We start from the raw sequence: 16514 nt of genomic DNA, 5'->3' as shown, positions 1-16514 counted from the left end.
ACTATCAGATATATTGGAAAAAGATTTTCATAGGGGATCAGAAAATACCAATCACTTAACAAGCATTTATACATATTTTGTACTCCAATCTTTGTCATTAATCAGTTATGTGATGTTGGAAATGTATGTCACCTAACTTCTTTAGCCTTTTCCAATCACTAATATTAAGGGATGAGACAATGATCTTTAAAGACATTTCTAGTACTAAAAGTAATTCAGAGAAATGGGATAGAAATTGGAAGTGATTCATTATTAGTATAGGGAAATACCCTCTACAAATATAAGTCAGCATATACAACTTATATCCTTATCTAGAAGAGTTATCTAGAAGACAGTTAAATGACTTGTCCAGGTTACAAAGTCAGTATTGTGTCAGAGATAGGACTTGATCTCAGGTCTTCTTAGCTTCAAGAGCTATACCACCTTGCTTCTAAATGGAAAATCAAACAGATTCAAAATGTAGATATTAGGAAAACCACCAGCTTAATTGACCATATCAATAATCAAACTGAGAAATCACATAATTATCTCAAAAGATGTAGAAAAAGCCTTTGACAAAATACAACACCCATTCCTATTGAAAATGTTAGAAAGCATAGGAATAAAAGGGTCTTTTCTTAAAATAATAATTAGCATTTATTTAAAACCATCAGCAAGTATTATCTGCAATGGGAATAAATTAAAAACCTTCCCAATAAGATAAGGAATGAGGCAAGGATGCCCATTATCACCACTATTATTTAACATTGTATTAAAATGCTAGCTTTGGCAATTAGAGAAGAAAAAAAATTGAAGGAATTAAAATAGGCAATGAGGAAACTAAATTATCATTCTTTGTGGATGATATGATGGTATACTTAGAGAATCCTAGAAAATCAACTAAAAAACTCATTGAAATAATTAATAACTTTAGCAAAGTTGCAGTATACAAAATAAATAAATATAAATCATCAGTATTTCTATATATTTCCAACAAAACCCAGCAGCAAGATAAAGAAAGAGAAATTCCATTTAAAATCACTTTAGATGATATAAAATATTTGGGAATCTATTTGCCAAGACAAACACAGGAATTATATGAATACAATTACAAAACACTTTTCACACAAATTTGATCTAAACAATTGTAAAAACATTAATTGCTCATGGGTAGGCTAAGCTAACATAATAAAAATGGCAATCCTACCTAAATTCATTTACTTATTCAGTGCCATACCTATCAAACTACCAAAAAACCATTTTATAGAACTAGAAAAAAATAACAAAATTCATGTGGAAGAACAAAAGGTAAGGGAACTAATTTAGAAATTGTGAAGGAGGGTGACCTAATAGTAATAGATCCTAAACTGTACTTATAAAGCAGTAATCCTCAAAAAATCTGGTACTGGCTAAGAAATGGAAGGGTAGATCAATGGAATAGACTAAGGGTAAATGATGTCAACAACCTATTGCTTGATTAAACCTAAAGATCCCAAATTTTGGGATAAGAACTCAATATTTGACAAAAAAATTGCTGGGAAAATTGGAAAACAGTATGGCAAAAATAGGGTTTAGATCAATATCTCACATCTTATACTGGGATACAGTCAAAATGGTTATATGATCTAAACATAAAGAGTGATATTATAAGTAAAGTAAGGGAACATAGAATAGTTTACCTGTCAGATCTATAGAGAAGGGAAGAATTTGTGAAAAAATAAGAGAAAGAACAAGATGTAAAATGAATAATTTTGCTTATATTAAATTTAAAAGTTTTCATACAAACAAAACCAATGCAACCAAGGTTAGAAAGGGAAGCAAAAAACTGGGGGAAAATTTTATGACAAATTTATCTGATAAAGGTCTAATTTCTCAAATAAAGAATGAAGTCAAATTTATATAAGAATTCCAGTTGACCTCCATTTGGTAAATGGTCAAAAGATATGAATAGGCAGTTTTCAGATGAAGAAATCAAAGCTATCAATCATGTGAAAAAATGTTCTAAATCCCTCCATTAGAGAAATGCAAATTAAAACAACTCTGTGACACCACCTTATACCTATCAGATTGGCCAATATAACAGTAGGAAAATTATAAATGTTGGAGGGAATGTGGCAAAATTGGGACACTAATGCATCACTGATAGAGTTGTGAATTTATTCAAATATTCTAGAGGGCAATTTGGAATTATGCCCAAAGGGCTATAAAAGAATGCATACCTTTTGATACAGCAATAACACTAATAGATCTATATTACAAAGAAATTTTTTTGAAACTCTTACCTTCTATCTTAGAATCAATATTGATTCTAAAGCAGAAGAGCAGTAAAGGCTAAGCAATGGGGGTTAACTGACTTGCCCAGAGTCACACAGCTAGGAAGTATCTGAGGCTAGATTTGAATTTAGGACCTCCTGTCTCTAGGCTTGGCTCTCAATCCACTGACCCACCCAGCTGCCCCCTATTCCAAAGAGATTTTTTAAATTGGGAAAGAAGCTGTTGGTACAAAAATATTTATAGCTATACTTTTTATGCTGGCATAGAATTGGCAACTAAAGGGATGTCCCTCACTTCGGGAATGGCTAAACAAAATGTGGTATATGGTAGCGATGGAATACTATTGTGCTATAAGGAACGATAAACAGGATGATTTAAGAAAGAACTGGAAAGACGTGTGTGAACTGATGCAGAGTGAAAAAAGAAGAACCAAGAGAACATTATACACAGTAAATGCAATATTGGGGAATGATCAAACGTGATAGACTTTGCTACTAACAGCAATACAATGATCCAGGTCAATTCTAAGGGACTTATGACAAAGAATGCGATCCACCTCTGGAGAAAGAGATGTTGGAGTATAAATGCAGATGGAAACATAGTATTTATCATTTGTTTATTGGGGTATATGATTTGAAGTTTTGGTTTCATAAAATTATATGGAAATATGTTTTGCATAATAATACATACATGTATAACCTAGATTAAATTGCTTGTCAACTTTGGGAGGTGGAGGGGAAGAAAGGAGGGAGACAACTTATTTGGAAATTTATATTTAAAAAAGAAAGATAAAACATAAAAACAATTTAGGTTTTCAAATATTGGAATTTCTTTGGTGTAAAGTATAAAATGTAAGGTAGTTATTAGCAATAATGGTAAAGATCTTGGCAAAGATACTAAGGTTCTGCAATTATACATAGTATCTCTGTCCAATGAGGAGTCACATGGTAGAGTGGTTGTTCCTGGCCTCCGAGCCAGAAAAACTTGAGTTCAAGTCTTACATATTGGTTATGTGACCCTGAGCTAATTATTTAACTTTTCAGTGCTCTAGGAAACTCTCTAAGACCACAAGTTGCAGAAAAGATTCCCACTTACATTGAAAGAAGGAGTTTTTCCATTCAGACAATTCTTTTACCAATGATAGGAGATGTTCAGTCCCTGTCCAGCCAAATCAAACTGCTTAATGTATCATCTTTGTTTAGGAGCAGAGACAAGCTGCTGTACACATCCTTTATAGGTGGCAACAGTGACAAAGTAACAAGAAAATATGAAATAACTTAAATTTCCTAAGAAAATCCTTTGCATGTATAACAGGTTTAGAGATAACTACCCATGTATAGCCTATGTTTGGGTTTGGATGTCATGTAATTGAAAAATATAGCAACTCTCAAGATTCTCTAGCTGCCAGTGTTTTATTTCCTTACTAACTCTACTAGCAATCTAAGGCAATCAAGATGTGTATTCTGATATTTCCTCACACAATTAATAGAAATACACAATCTCTCTCATTAATCACCCCTGAGCCTCCACCTCAGTTTATAAACTATAGAAATTACTTTTCCCATGAGCTTTTGCTTTTGTCTCTTTTGATAATAGTTTATAACATCTTAGCCTTAGACAAAGACTAATGTGACTAATTATATACAATTTATTAAAAATGTAATACTAAATATAAAGATATTTACATATTCTAACAATGTGTCAGATGTGAAAAAGATCATAGACAGAATCAAATTTTCTATAGGATACTTTCTTCACAATATAAGAGTTAAATTCCATTTTTACCAAATATTGCTTAAGTTTCTTTCAAAGATTCATTCATTCATTCATTCATTCTCTAAGGAAAGGATTTTTTTTAGTTCTTTCTCTCAATACCTCACCAGAATCTCATAGTTAATGATAGTTAACTCTCTCTTGATGGCATTTAAACTGATATAGTTACAGTTTCCATAGTCTCTGGCATAGGGAACTGAAGGGACTGAAGCTAGTTTAGTAACTTCTATTCAGATAAATCTATTATACCCAGACATAGTCAGTGGAGTAAAAAGTAAAAGTGCTTGCTTTTGTTCTTGTTTCTTTCCATTAGGTATATTCCCTCTTTTACTTGTCAAACACAATACATTATGCCAGGCCCATTTTCATTATGAAACCTTTCACCAACCAGTATGTAGCACTCATCTTCCTCTGTTCTGAAGGTTTAAAGAATTTAGACTAGAACTTGAACTAGAATTCTATCAGAAGCAATTGAGACCAGTGCTAAACTAGTGCTGTTCGAGGCAAGGAATAGCAATAACCAAACTGAAATGGATATACAAATACTGGTGACGTTCTACAAAGCCCAGAGGAGTGGTGAGCTAGAGGTAAAAGACTATCTCTTTTTTTTTTTTTAAACCCTTACCTTCCATATTAGTATCAATATAGAGATATTGGTTCTAAGGCAGAAGAGTGGTAAGGGCTAGGCAATGGGGGTCAAGTGACTTGCCCAGGGTCACATAGCCAAGAAGTGTCTGAGGCCAGATTTGAACCCAGGACCTCCCATCTTAGGGCCTGGCTCTCAATCCACTGAGCTACCCAGCTGCCCTCAACTATCTCTTCTTGCATTGTCCTTGCCTTTCTGTTTAAGATCTAAATTTTGGAGCTAAGACTCTGGGTACATTATAACTCTCCCTGCCCCTTCTTCCTGCAATTCCCTTTTTACTAACTTTTGGGACTGATTTTGGAGGCTGTTAACAGGCTCCTAAGAGGAAAAGTTATCTTGGAGATGATAGAGAGGCACCAGAGTTTAGTCACCAGGTGAAATGGTCAGACTTGTCGTTTAGGAAAATCAATTTAGTAGCTGAAAGATCGATTGAAGTAGGGAAGAGAGGCGTCAGACTGCCCACCAATAGACAATAGCAATAGTCTAGGCTTGAGTTGAGGCTCTGCACCAGAGTGGTGGCAGTGTCATAGGAAAAAAGGAGTTATATTGAGAGGTGTTGTAAAGGTGAAATCAAGAAGCCTTGGCAACAGATTGAATATGGAAGCTGAGAGAGTGAGGAGTCAAGGATGTCCTTTAGGGTATGATCCTGGGGAATTGAAAGGGTGGTGTTGTCCTTGACAATAATAGGGAAGTTGGGAAAAAAAAACTTTAGGGGAAAGAGAATGAGTTTAGTCTTGTACATGCTGAGTTTAAGATGTCAATGGGACTCCCCAGGTTAAAATATCTGAAAGGCAGTTGGTGATGCAAAATTAGAGGTCAGCAGAGAGGTTGGGGCATGATGGATATATTTGAAAATCATCAGCATATAGATGGCAATTATGTCCATAGGACTAATGAGATTATTAAGTTAAAAGTATTGGAGAAAGGAAGAGAACTCAGGTCAGAACCCTGTGGTACCCCTAAGGTTAGGGGGTATAATCTGGGTAAGGATCCAGCAAAGGAGACTGAGGAGTAATCTGCAAGGTAGGAGAACCAGGGAGTGGTATTTTACAAATTTAGAGAGAAAAGAATATCAAGGAGCCAGCAGATATAAAAGGCTGCAGAGAGACAGAAGAGAATTAAGACTGAGAAAAGGCCACTAGATTTGGCAATTAAAAGATTATTAGTATCTTTGGAGAAAGTAGTTTCAATTTGAATGATGAGGTTATTATTAGGATTAGTGAGTGATTAAGAAGAGAGCAACAGTAGAGAAAGTGGAAGCATTTTTTTGGTATGGGACATCTTCAAGGGGTTTAGCCACAAAGAACAGAAAGTGAGAATTTTTCTTAGGATAAAGCAGACATGAGTATGTCTATAGGCAGTAAGGAACAAGGTAGTAGACATGGATGTTTTGAAAATAAGTGATAGAGTAGTGACAGTGGGAAAATCTATTAGAGGAGATGGGACAGGATAGGATCACTTGCATAGGTAGGGGGGTTAGCCTTGGTAAGGAATGAAGATGTTAGACCAGTTGAAAGAGAAGACAGTGGAAGAAGGCATTTGAATGAGATGAGATGAGGAGCTCATAGTGAATGACCTCATTTTTTCTTGTAAAATATGAGGAAAGGATCTCAGCTAAGAGTAGGGAAGGGGGATCCAGGTTTGATGGTTTAGAGGAACAAAAAGGTTTAGAAGAGCTGGAGATATGAGAGAGTGAGTTGATAAGGGAGATACGGTAGGATTGCCTAGCAGCAGTGAGGATCTAGTTGCGATTGTATAATATAAATCTGCCACAGACCTCATAAAAACAGTTGTGTGATTTTTACCCACACTGGAGCACAAGTACATTTGAAGTGTGAATGATAGTTCATCCTATGATTCACATTAATTCTCACAGTTGTATTTTTCATTGACACACAAGCCTATGGTTCTGGAAAGCCACACATACAGTTAAAACTCCTTCCTGGCTAATGCCAATCCTGATGCATTCTCTTTTCCCCTACCTAGTAAAACCACTCAACACTTTGTATATATACATATATATGTATGTGTGTATGTGTACATGTATTATCTTGAGTATGGCTTGAAAAGAACAGGGATAGATATCTCTGGAATCTGGCCCTCCTTCAAGATAGACTACATATTTCTATCTTGAGGAGAGCTTAGTAAGAGCTATAGCAGGGTGATTTCTCCTCCCCTTATCCATATCCAAGAGGGGTATTCAACTGGAATTATATCTATTTGCCCTCTCTCGGTCACTGAGAGACTACCACTAAACATTAACAGGTAAACACATTTATTTTAGCAAATAGCAAATAGAATTTAGGTAAGCTATATAGATTTTTAAAAATATACATGTGAATTAGTTCTTTTTATGGGAGAGAGATGAGATTTCAGATCACCCAAAAGGGAAGGCCCAATCTCACCTAAAGGACTGTTTCCAAAGGCTAGAGAAGCAAGCTAAAAATAGATATATTGAAGAGCCAACTTCCTTTATATGTTGAAAGCTTCCAAAATATTTATCTTGGAGTCTGTCTGGAACCATACTCGTTTTTCCTGAAAGAAACTCTGATACCAACTCCATCTCTCAGACTTCAGCAGTCAGCATTCTTTGCACCAGTTACAGAATCAAATCTCCCTTTTCAATACAGCAGTATATACAATGTCCCATTCTTGGTTGAAACCCCAGTTGCATATCAAAACTTATAAATCTGTATTTAGCACAAAGGAGTGTTAACAGAAAAAGAATGAAGTTCTCCTTATCTCTCAGGGTCGTTGTGAATATAACCTGTGACTGAAGGCCCTAAAGTCCAAGCTCCCACACATTAGGAAACTATCCTGGGGACTAGTCCAAAGGGGTCATTTTCTCTTTGTCCCATTATGCCATCACCAGGAATTTAGGAAATCTCAAAATATAGTTTAACTATATTGCCTATTTAGGTTTTAATAAATTTGGGTAGGGGGTCCTCTTTTGTATAGCACTCTAGGTAAGAATCTGGGTATCAAGAATGGACTAAGGGCCACTTAGGTAGCTCAGTGGATTGAAAACCAGGCCTAGGGATGGGAGGTTCTAGGTTCAAATCTGGCCTCCGACACTTTCTAGCTGTATGACCCTGGGCAAATCACTTAAACACCCTTGCTCAGCCCTTATTGCTCTTTGGCCTTAGAACCAATATGTAGTATTAATTCTAAGGCAGAAAGTAAGGGTTTTTTTTAAAAAGGGCCGGTCTTCATTTCACTCTGCAGAAAATGCAAAAGACAGAAATAATTCAAAGGAGCCCATAAACAAGTTCAGAAAATACATGGGGCTTAAGGGCTCTGAGGCTCATAAACAGGTAAAGAAAACATATAAGGCACTCAAAATACCTCAAAAACTTCCTCCAAAGCAATTACATTTGGAGGCAACTAGGAAGCAACATCCTTTTCCACTGGACCCATGCTATTTAAATAATTCATTATAATAGCTTTCTATGAGAATCAAAAAAATACCTTTAAAGCTAATCAAATCACCTTAAAATATATAAAAAGAAGGGAAGGTTCTAAAATAGAGCCTTAGGTTACACCCACACTTATGGGACAGGACATTTATGATGATCCTTCATAGGGACCATGGAGAACCTGGAAGAATTGGTACAAAACAGTATCATGAAAATCCAGTAAAGAAAAATAACTCAAGTGGAGGTGTTCAACAAACAGTAGATAAAGCCGAGGAAATGTGGTGAGCTCCTGTTTTCTCCAGGAGTTTGCCCATCTCCCTCCATAATTTTCAAACTTTCTATTTCATTCTTTTTCTGCTGCCTGTAAATCTTCCTAGATCTCCTATATCCTTAAAAAAAAAAACCCTCACTTGACTACCACATTTTCAAGCTATCATTCTATATACTCTCTTCACAGCCAAATTCCTAGAAAAAATTGGCTATACACTGATAGCTTCTATATTCTCAGCTTGCATTCATTTTTCAACTCCTTGTAATTTGCCTTCTATAATTTGCTCACTACTCCTCTGAAACTGCTCTAAGTATGCGGATCTTTTGTGAAATCTGATGGGCATTTCTGAAGCTTGATCCTTCTTGATTTCTCTGCATTATCTATTGTTTGTTGGACACCTCCACTTGAGTTATTTTTCTTTCCTGGATTTTCATGACACTATTTAGTACCAATTCTCCTAGGTTCTCCATGGTCCCTATGAAGGATCATCAGAAATGTCCTGTCCCATAAGTTGGGTGTAACTTAAGACTCTATTTTAGAACCTTTTCTTCTTTTTATATATTTTAAGGTGATTTGATCAGCTTTAAAGATATTTTTTTGAGTCTCATAGAATCATAAGAATATATTGGTCACTTGACATTCACCAGGTTGGCAAAGAAAGGGACTCTTATTTTCAATTCTTACTGTCACTTCTATTCAAGGTTTTAAGTATTGGTTAGATTGGACTCATAAACAATTGACAGTCAGGGAGGGTGAACTGTCCCTTGGCTCTTGTTTCATAAAAGTGACCCTATAGCCAATAACTTCTGCTGGATTAATTCAATATTCCCTTCTTGACATCTAGCCCCCAATTCTGCCTTTCTTATGCACATATAAGCAACAAAACCTTATTGCTTTGATGTGGTATTTTGAACATTATAAAACTAAAAACTTCCATGCAGCCTTATAACAGTAATGTCCCACATTTGTATATCTTTTCATACTTAAAAAAGCAAACACCTTACCTTCTCTATTAGAATCAATATTAGGTATCAGGTCCAAGGCAGAAGAGCAACAGGAGCTAGGCAATTGAGATTAGGTGACTTGCCAAGGGTTGCATAGCCAGGAGGTTTCTGAACCTAAGACCTCTCATCTCCAGGTCACTGAGCTACCTAGCTGTCCTTTTTGTACTTTTCAAAGTGCTTTCATATACACTATCTCATCTGATCTGAGAAATCATTTAGAGGAAACAAGTCCTTCCATGGGGACAAATACCACTAACAATTAAAAGAAGAATGGTAATATAGCAAATACTACTTTAGAACTTCTGATAAAAAGTTTCAGGGGTAGTCCTGTGATTAAAAAAGCTTATATATGTCAGTGAACTAGTATCTCTGGAGATCTACATTTCTAATTCTGACTGTTCCAAATTACTGTATAATCCTGGGCATTTGAGAATGTCACTTAATAAATACTTTGTTGATGATTCAATTTGTAGAGATCCACCTAAAACAAAGATAAACTTGTAATTTAACAAAGCTGTTATGAGCAGAAGCTAATAAATACAGTCCTTTGAAGGTATCAAGAGCATAGGAAGTGAAACAGGACCAACCAATCCAATGCTAATTAGGTCAAACAGGACCCACATCTTGCAAAAGGACAGAAAATTCTCCATCATGTTATATATCTGCCTATATCTGTTTTATCTGTCCTATAGTCAATACAATGCATAGAATATTTTCAGTTAACTCTGTGAATGTAATAAAAAGCACTGTGACCTTGCCTCCAAATAACTATGGAGACAGAGATGCTTTCCCAGTTACTGTCCAGTTCATGACCTCAATTAGTCCATAGACACTTGGAAAAGTATCTCAACTTTTTGTATTTCTGACATGTAATTATAGCATCAGCCAACATGTGCTATTACTGTTACCTGTAAACCTTAAAATTTCTTAGACTTATGAATGTTGGAAATTTCCCCATTTCCAACATTAGGTAGGGAGGGTCCTTCTCTACCCTACCTAAGACTACTTTAGGACAGAAACCTTTTGCTAAACAATGGAAAGGGCTTTGACCTATGCTTAAGCATAGAACAGGAAGTTCTGATTGATTTTAGAATTGATACAATAGAGATACTTGGAATGACAGAACCATGTCTTGGAACTTCCAATCTCCACCCTACTCAGGGTAACAGGATTTAGGAAGGGCTGCAGCAAAAGGATCAAGATTTAATTGAGAATATGACCTTCAACAGACATGTGCAAAGCCACAGACCTCTGGGCGATCCTGGGTTAAGCTAGAGCCCCTATTGGCACAGGGAAGACATGGACAGTGATTGGTAGATGTGAGAACTGAGGGGAGGGAACTGAGATGGTTTCCTTAAAGATAGAGGAGTCTGAGGACTGAGGGGTGGGAGAGGTTTTGCTCTGAGAGGTTGTGCTCTGAGAAGCTTGCTCTGAAGGAAGCTGGAGGTGGAGGCCCCTGAGACTGTTTCTCCATTTTGGTCACGTGAGTGATAGGGACTGATCTCTTTTCTTTGCCTCAGCTATCTAAGGGCTTGGGCCTTTTGGCCCAGCCTAAACAGAGTGGGTATTTAAGCCCTATTCCCTTCTCTCTCTTCTCTCTCTCTCTCTCTCTCTCTCTCTCTCTCTCTCTCTCTCTCTCTCTCTCTCTCTCTCTCATACCTTTCTTCCTCCTGTTTGTAATTAAACTCCATAAAAGGTTGACTGCTGACTTGAGTTTTCATTAAGGAATTACATAGCTGATTTCCTTGGCGACCTTAAATTAATATATTTTTTTTTAGTCTTTTAAAGTGATTTCCTTGTCACATTGTGGCTGACCACATGGGAGTCTAAAGAATTCTTTCAATAAACTTCTGAAATTCCTTGCCTTTTTACTCTACCGTCTCATCACTTAGTCCCTTTTAACAACAAACTTGGCTTAAAGACACAGCTGCTAGAACACGTGAGTATAAAAAACTTTTTCTCTCTTCTCTTTTCTCCTTAAGTTAAATTGGAATCAGCAGCTTTTCTTTTTCTTCCCTTTAATCTTAAGGGACAGCTGGGTAGCTCAGTGGATTGAGAGCCAGGCCTAGAGACAGAAGGTCCTGGGTTCAAATCAGACCTCGGATACTTCCCAGCTGTGTGACTCTGATAGTTAGATAGAAAACAGCTGTTTTAAATCTCAGCAACAGGACCCTAAAGTCCTGGCTGGAAGAGCTGTTTCTAAATATCCTTTCCCTTAAGGAACAACTTCCTAGATTAGGAAAAAAAAACAAAACCCTGTGGAAAGTTTGTTGCTGTGCCCTGCTCCCCACGTGTTTTGTGAAATTACAAAATATATATATAGAAAAATGAGTACTACATTCTTTGACATTTATATGGCAGCTGAAGAATTAGGGGCATTGAGGAATGCAGGATACCTCCAAATTTTTATATTAATAGGTACTGTCATTTTTGTACTCCTCAATACTATATTTAGAGATGCTAAAATAAAAAAAATTGAGGATAAAATGCAAGCCCAATTAGAAGATCTAAAATGTTTCTTACAGGATCAATTGGCAAACACCCACTCTACCAGAAACAGACCTGTTTCTGAACCTTTGAATGAGGAAATTTCCTTCCCTGAAATAGAGATGGAAAACACCTTCCCTATAGCCCAGTTAACAGACTGCTTCTCTCGTGCAGTGCAAATCTTGACTGAATTTAATCCCCAAAACCTTTCCCCTGCAATCCCAATTTCTCATGTTCCCTCTCCTACAGAAAACCAAATTCCAGCGCAAAGGAGATCTTGTCCTCCTAGAGAAACCTGTCCTTGTCAAACTGACCCACAGGTACAAAATTCAACTAGAAGCCTGTTTCCTTTAAGAGAAGTACCTGAAATAGGACTGAATGGGGATGTGGTGACTTTAAGACACAGGATACCGTTTACTCCCCAAGAAATAAATGAATTTACACGAAATATACCCACATATGAACAAGATCCTTTTCTAGTAACAAAAAAGATGGGAGACATATTTTTTCAGTATAATCCGTCTTACAAGGACGTTGAGAACTTACTACAGGCTTTTTTAACTGAATGTGGAAAAAGTAAAATAATTGCTCATGTCAACAAAACCCGGGGGCGTAATGCAGCACACTGGCCATCTCAGGATCCTGAATGGGACTATAACAATCCTGAGGATTATCTACAACTATACCATTGTAGAGAGGCCATCCTCACGGCAATGAAGGAATGGCAGACAGCACAGATAAGTGGATGGAACTTGAAAAAATTAAGCAAAAGGAAGAAGAAACACCCTCCAGATTTATGGATAGAATAATCGAGTTTGGGGACAGATACTTAGATTGGGACCTAACTAAAGAGAGTAGTTTAAGACAAGTTAGAAGGATCTTTGTAAATAACTCTTGCAAAGCAATTAAGAATTATTTTAGAACACAATGCCCAAGATGGTCATATATGGACCTTGAAGAATTGCGAAAAACAGCTATATATGTTTTAAAGGGAAACAAAGAAAAGGAGGAAGAAAATAATGATGACATGGAGGAAATGAAGAAAAAAATGAGATATTTAATAGATAGGATGACTAAATTAGAAAGTGGGCATGATAATGAACCAACGACTATTGCCCCTCTCCAGAAATCCAATTATCAATCCATTACTTGCCACTTCTGTGAGAAGAAGGGCCACAAAATGATGGAATGTAGAACCTTTCTTAAGATGTTTGGAAGGAATACACAGTTTAATAATAGTTTTAGAAATAATAACTATAGAAATTATGATAATGGTTATAGAAACCAGAATTCTAGAAATTATAATAATTACTATGGAAATAACTATAATGAATATAGAAATAAGAACTTTAGAAACCAGAATTATAGAAATAGGAATTGGGAAATTAATGACAATGCTCAAATTGAAGAAAATTATAATGATAATGAACAACAACAATATATGAGAAATGGCGCTCATCCAAAAAATACTCGAGGTACTAATGACCCTCAGGCACCTCTCTGAGGGGGGGGGCTGGGGCACAGGAATCAGAGGATACAACCTTTGATTTCCCAGACCCTGATGTCCTACTACCTGTTGTCCCTATCCACTGCCCTCCCCATACTAATGAACCCCATGTTACATTAGCATGGTTCATTATCATTAGAAGTACCAGAGGAATCTTTAAATTTACTCCCTGTAATTCTCTCAGAGAGTCAGGAGAAAAAAGAGCATCCTGTCTTTGCAATACCTAAAGATATACCAGAGTCTCTTTGGGCCACATCTTCTTCCGATGTAGGTTTACTTAAGTCAGCTGTTCCTGTGCAGATAAAAACTAAATCTAGCCCACCTCCTTCTATCCCTCAGTATCCCCTCTCAAAGGAGGCAATTGAGGGTATTACACCAGTTATTAACTCATTAATAGAACAGGTAATAATAATCCCTTGCAAATCTGAATACAACACGCCCATCCTGCCAATTAAAAAACCAAAAAGAGGGCCCGATGGCAAGCACCTCTATAGATTCATACAGGATCTAAGGGCAGTGAATAATCACGTTCTAAAGAGACACTCCGTAGTTTCTAACATACATACTATTATTTCATCCATTCCTAGCACAGCTACATACTTTACAGTAGTAGACTTGTGTTCAGCTTTCTTCTCCATACCTATACATGAGAACTCCAGGCATATTTTTGCTTTCACCTGGAAGGGCTCACAATATACCTGGTGTCGGCTGCCACAGGGTTATGTCAAAAGTCCGAGCTTATTTGAGCAAATTTTGAGCCAAGACACAGACAATATAACATTTAAAAATAGCAAATTAATCAAATATGTAGATGATCTACTCTTGGCTTCAACAGATGCAAAAACATGTCAAGAAGATAGCAAACACCTTCTTTTGGAATTGCACAAAAGAGGACATAAAATCTCTAAGGATAAAGTTCAGTGGTGTCTCCAAAAAGTAGAATATTTGGGATTCATCTTGACTGCGGGTGCCCGTTATATTTCTCCAAAACAAATTGAGAATATTCAAAAATTGAGTGCTCCTACCACTAAGAAACAGCTAAGAGCAATTTTAGGAGCAACAGGGTTTTGTAGACAATGGATTCCTTGCTATGGGGAAATTACTAAACCCCTTATAGCATTAACAAAGGATTTGGTTCCTGAACCCCTCAAATTAGAGCCTGAACACTTGTCAGCTCTATCAGATCTAAAAAAGGCTATCATGTCTGCCCCTGCTCTAGGCATCCCAGATTACAACAAGCCATTTACTTTATATGTGCATGAGCGAAGAGGAGTAGCCTCTGGTGTGTTAACTCAGACTTTGGGACCTTCTCAGCGCACAATTGCTTATTATTCTGCCCAACTAGACCCAGTAGCAGCAGGAGCACCACCATGCCTTAGAGGAGTAGCTGCTACAGCCTTACTAGTAACAAAAACCGTTGATTTAGTATTGGGATGTCCATTAACAATAATGTGCCTACATGAGATAGAAGCATTATTGATAAAACATAGAACACAGGCATTCTCGGATCAGAGAATTACAAGGTATGAAATAACCTTATTAAATAGTGAAAATATTACCTTGAAACCCTGTTCAACTCTTAACCCTGCCACCTTGCTTCCAAATTTACCTACTTCAGGAGAACCATTACATAACTGTGAAACATTAGTGTCCATGGCAGAAAAACCTCGAGATAATCTCTTGGACACTCCCTTAGACAATGCAGATCTGATTTTATTTACCGATGGTTCCTCTTTTATGAGGGATGGCATACGTTACACTGGAGCTGCCATAGTCTCAGAATTTGCCACTGAATGGTCAGCTTCACTACCTTCTAACATTAGCGCTCAAGGAGCAGAACTCATAGCTCTAAAACAAGCTTGTATAATTGCCAAGGATAAAAAGGCAACAATTTATACGGATTCTAGATATGCTTTTGGCATTTGTCACTCAGTCAGGATGCTATGGCTCCAGAGAGGATTTTTAACCTCAGCTGGAAAATCCATAGCTAATGCAGAAATTATTAATGAAGTTCTTTCTGCTCTCAAACTGCCTAAAGCCCTAGCTGTAGTTCATTGCTCTGCCATACAGGTGGCTCTGACCCTGTACCTAGAGGAAATGACCGAGCAGATGCCGCTGCAAAACTAGCAGCCATAGAAGGACCTGGATTAATTTTAACATTAACAACCACTGATAATTTAAATTTATCACTTTCCTATAATGAAAAGGAAGTGGAAAAATGGAAACAAAAATTTAAAGCAAAACAGATTAATGGAGTATGGGTGTCATCTGAAGGAAAACCCCTGCTCCCTAGAAGTTTCTATAACCAAATTTGCCAATCTATTCACAAAAATGGTCATTTTGGCACCCAGGGCATCGTGGACTCTGTCAAGAGAGTATGGATAGCCCCTAGTATAACTACTATAGCCTCTAAAGTATGTTCAGCCTGCTCCATTTGCCAAGCATATAACCAACATACATATCGTGGAAAAGCCTTTGGGGGATGTCCTCTGGCTTACACACCTTTTGAACATATACAGATAGATTTCATAAAGATGTCAAAGGCTGGATGTTATAAATTTTGTCTAGTAATTGTAGATCAACTAACCAGATGGCCGGAAGCATTTCCTACGACCCAAGCCACAGCAGATTTTGTTGCAAAGATACTTTTAAAGGAAATTATTCCTCGTTTTGGCCTGCCAGCACGTATTGACTCCAATAGAGGGAGTCATTTTACCTATTCTGTCTTAAACCAAATATATTCTTGCTTGGGGATAACTCCAAAATTCCATGTTCCATATCACCCCCAGAGCTCAGGCCAAGTGGAGAGGATGAATAAAGAACTTAAGACTATGATTGGCAAATTATGCACTGAGACCCATTTAAAATGGCCTGAAATTCTCCCTCTGGCCCTATTTTATCTTAGAAGCAGGCCTAGAGGAGACTTACATATTTCACTATTTGAGATGCTTTTTGGACATCTGCCTATACAGGCTAAGCCTTTCTCCCCGGCTTATACATCTCTATTAGGGGGAGATATTACTATTGCTTCCTATATACAGGAGTTACAGCACAAACTACGTGAACTTCATGAATCCGGAGCTGCAGTACAAGCTGGACCATTAGACTTTTCTCTGCATGACCTGAACCCAGGAGATAAAGTTTATATCAAGAATTT

This window comes from Monodelphis domestica, chromosome 1 (assembly GCF_027887165.1).
Source record: "Monodelphis domestica isolate mMonDom1 chromosome 1, mMonDom1.pri, whole genome shotgun sequence".
Lineage (NCBI taxonomy): Eukaryota > Metazoa > Chordata > Mammalia > Didelphimorphia > Didelphidae > Monodelphis > Monodelphis domestica.
The sequence above is the reverse complement of the archived record's forward strand: the minus strand, read 5'-3'. Positions refer to the sequence as shown.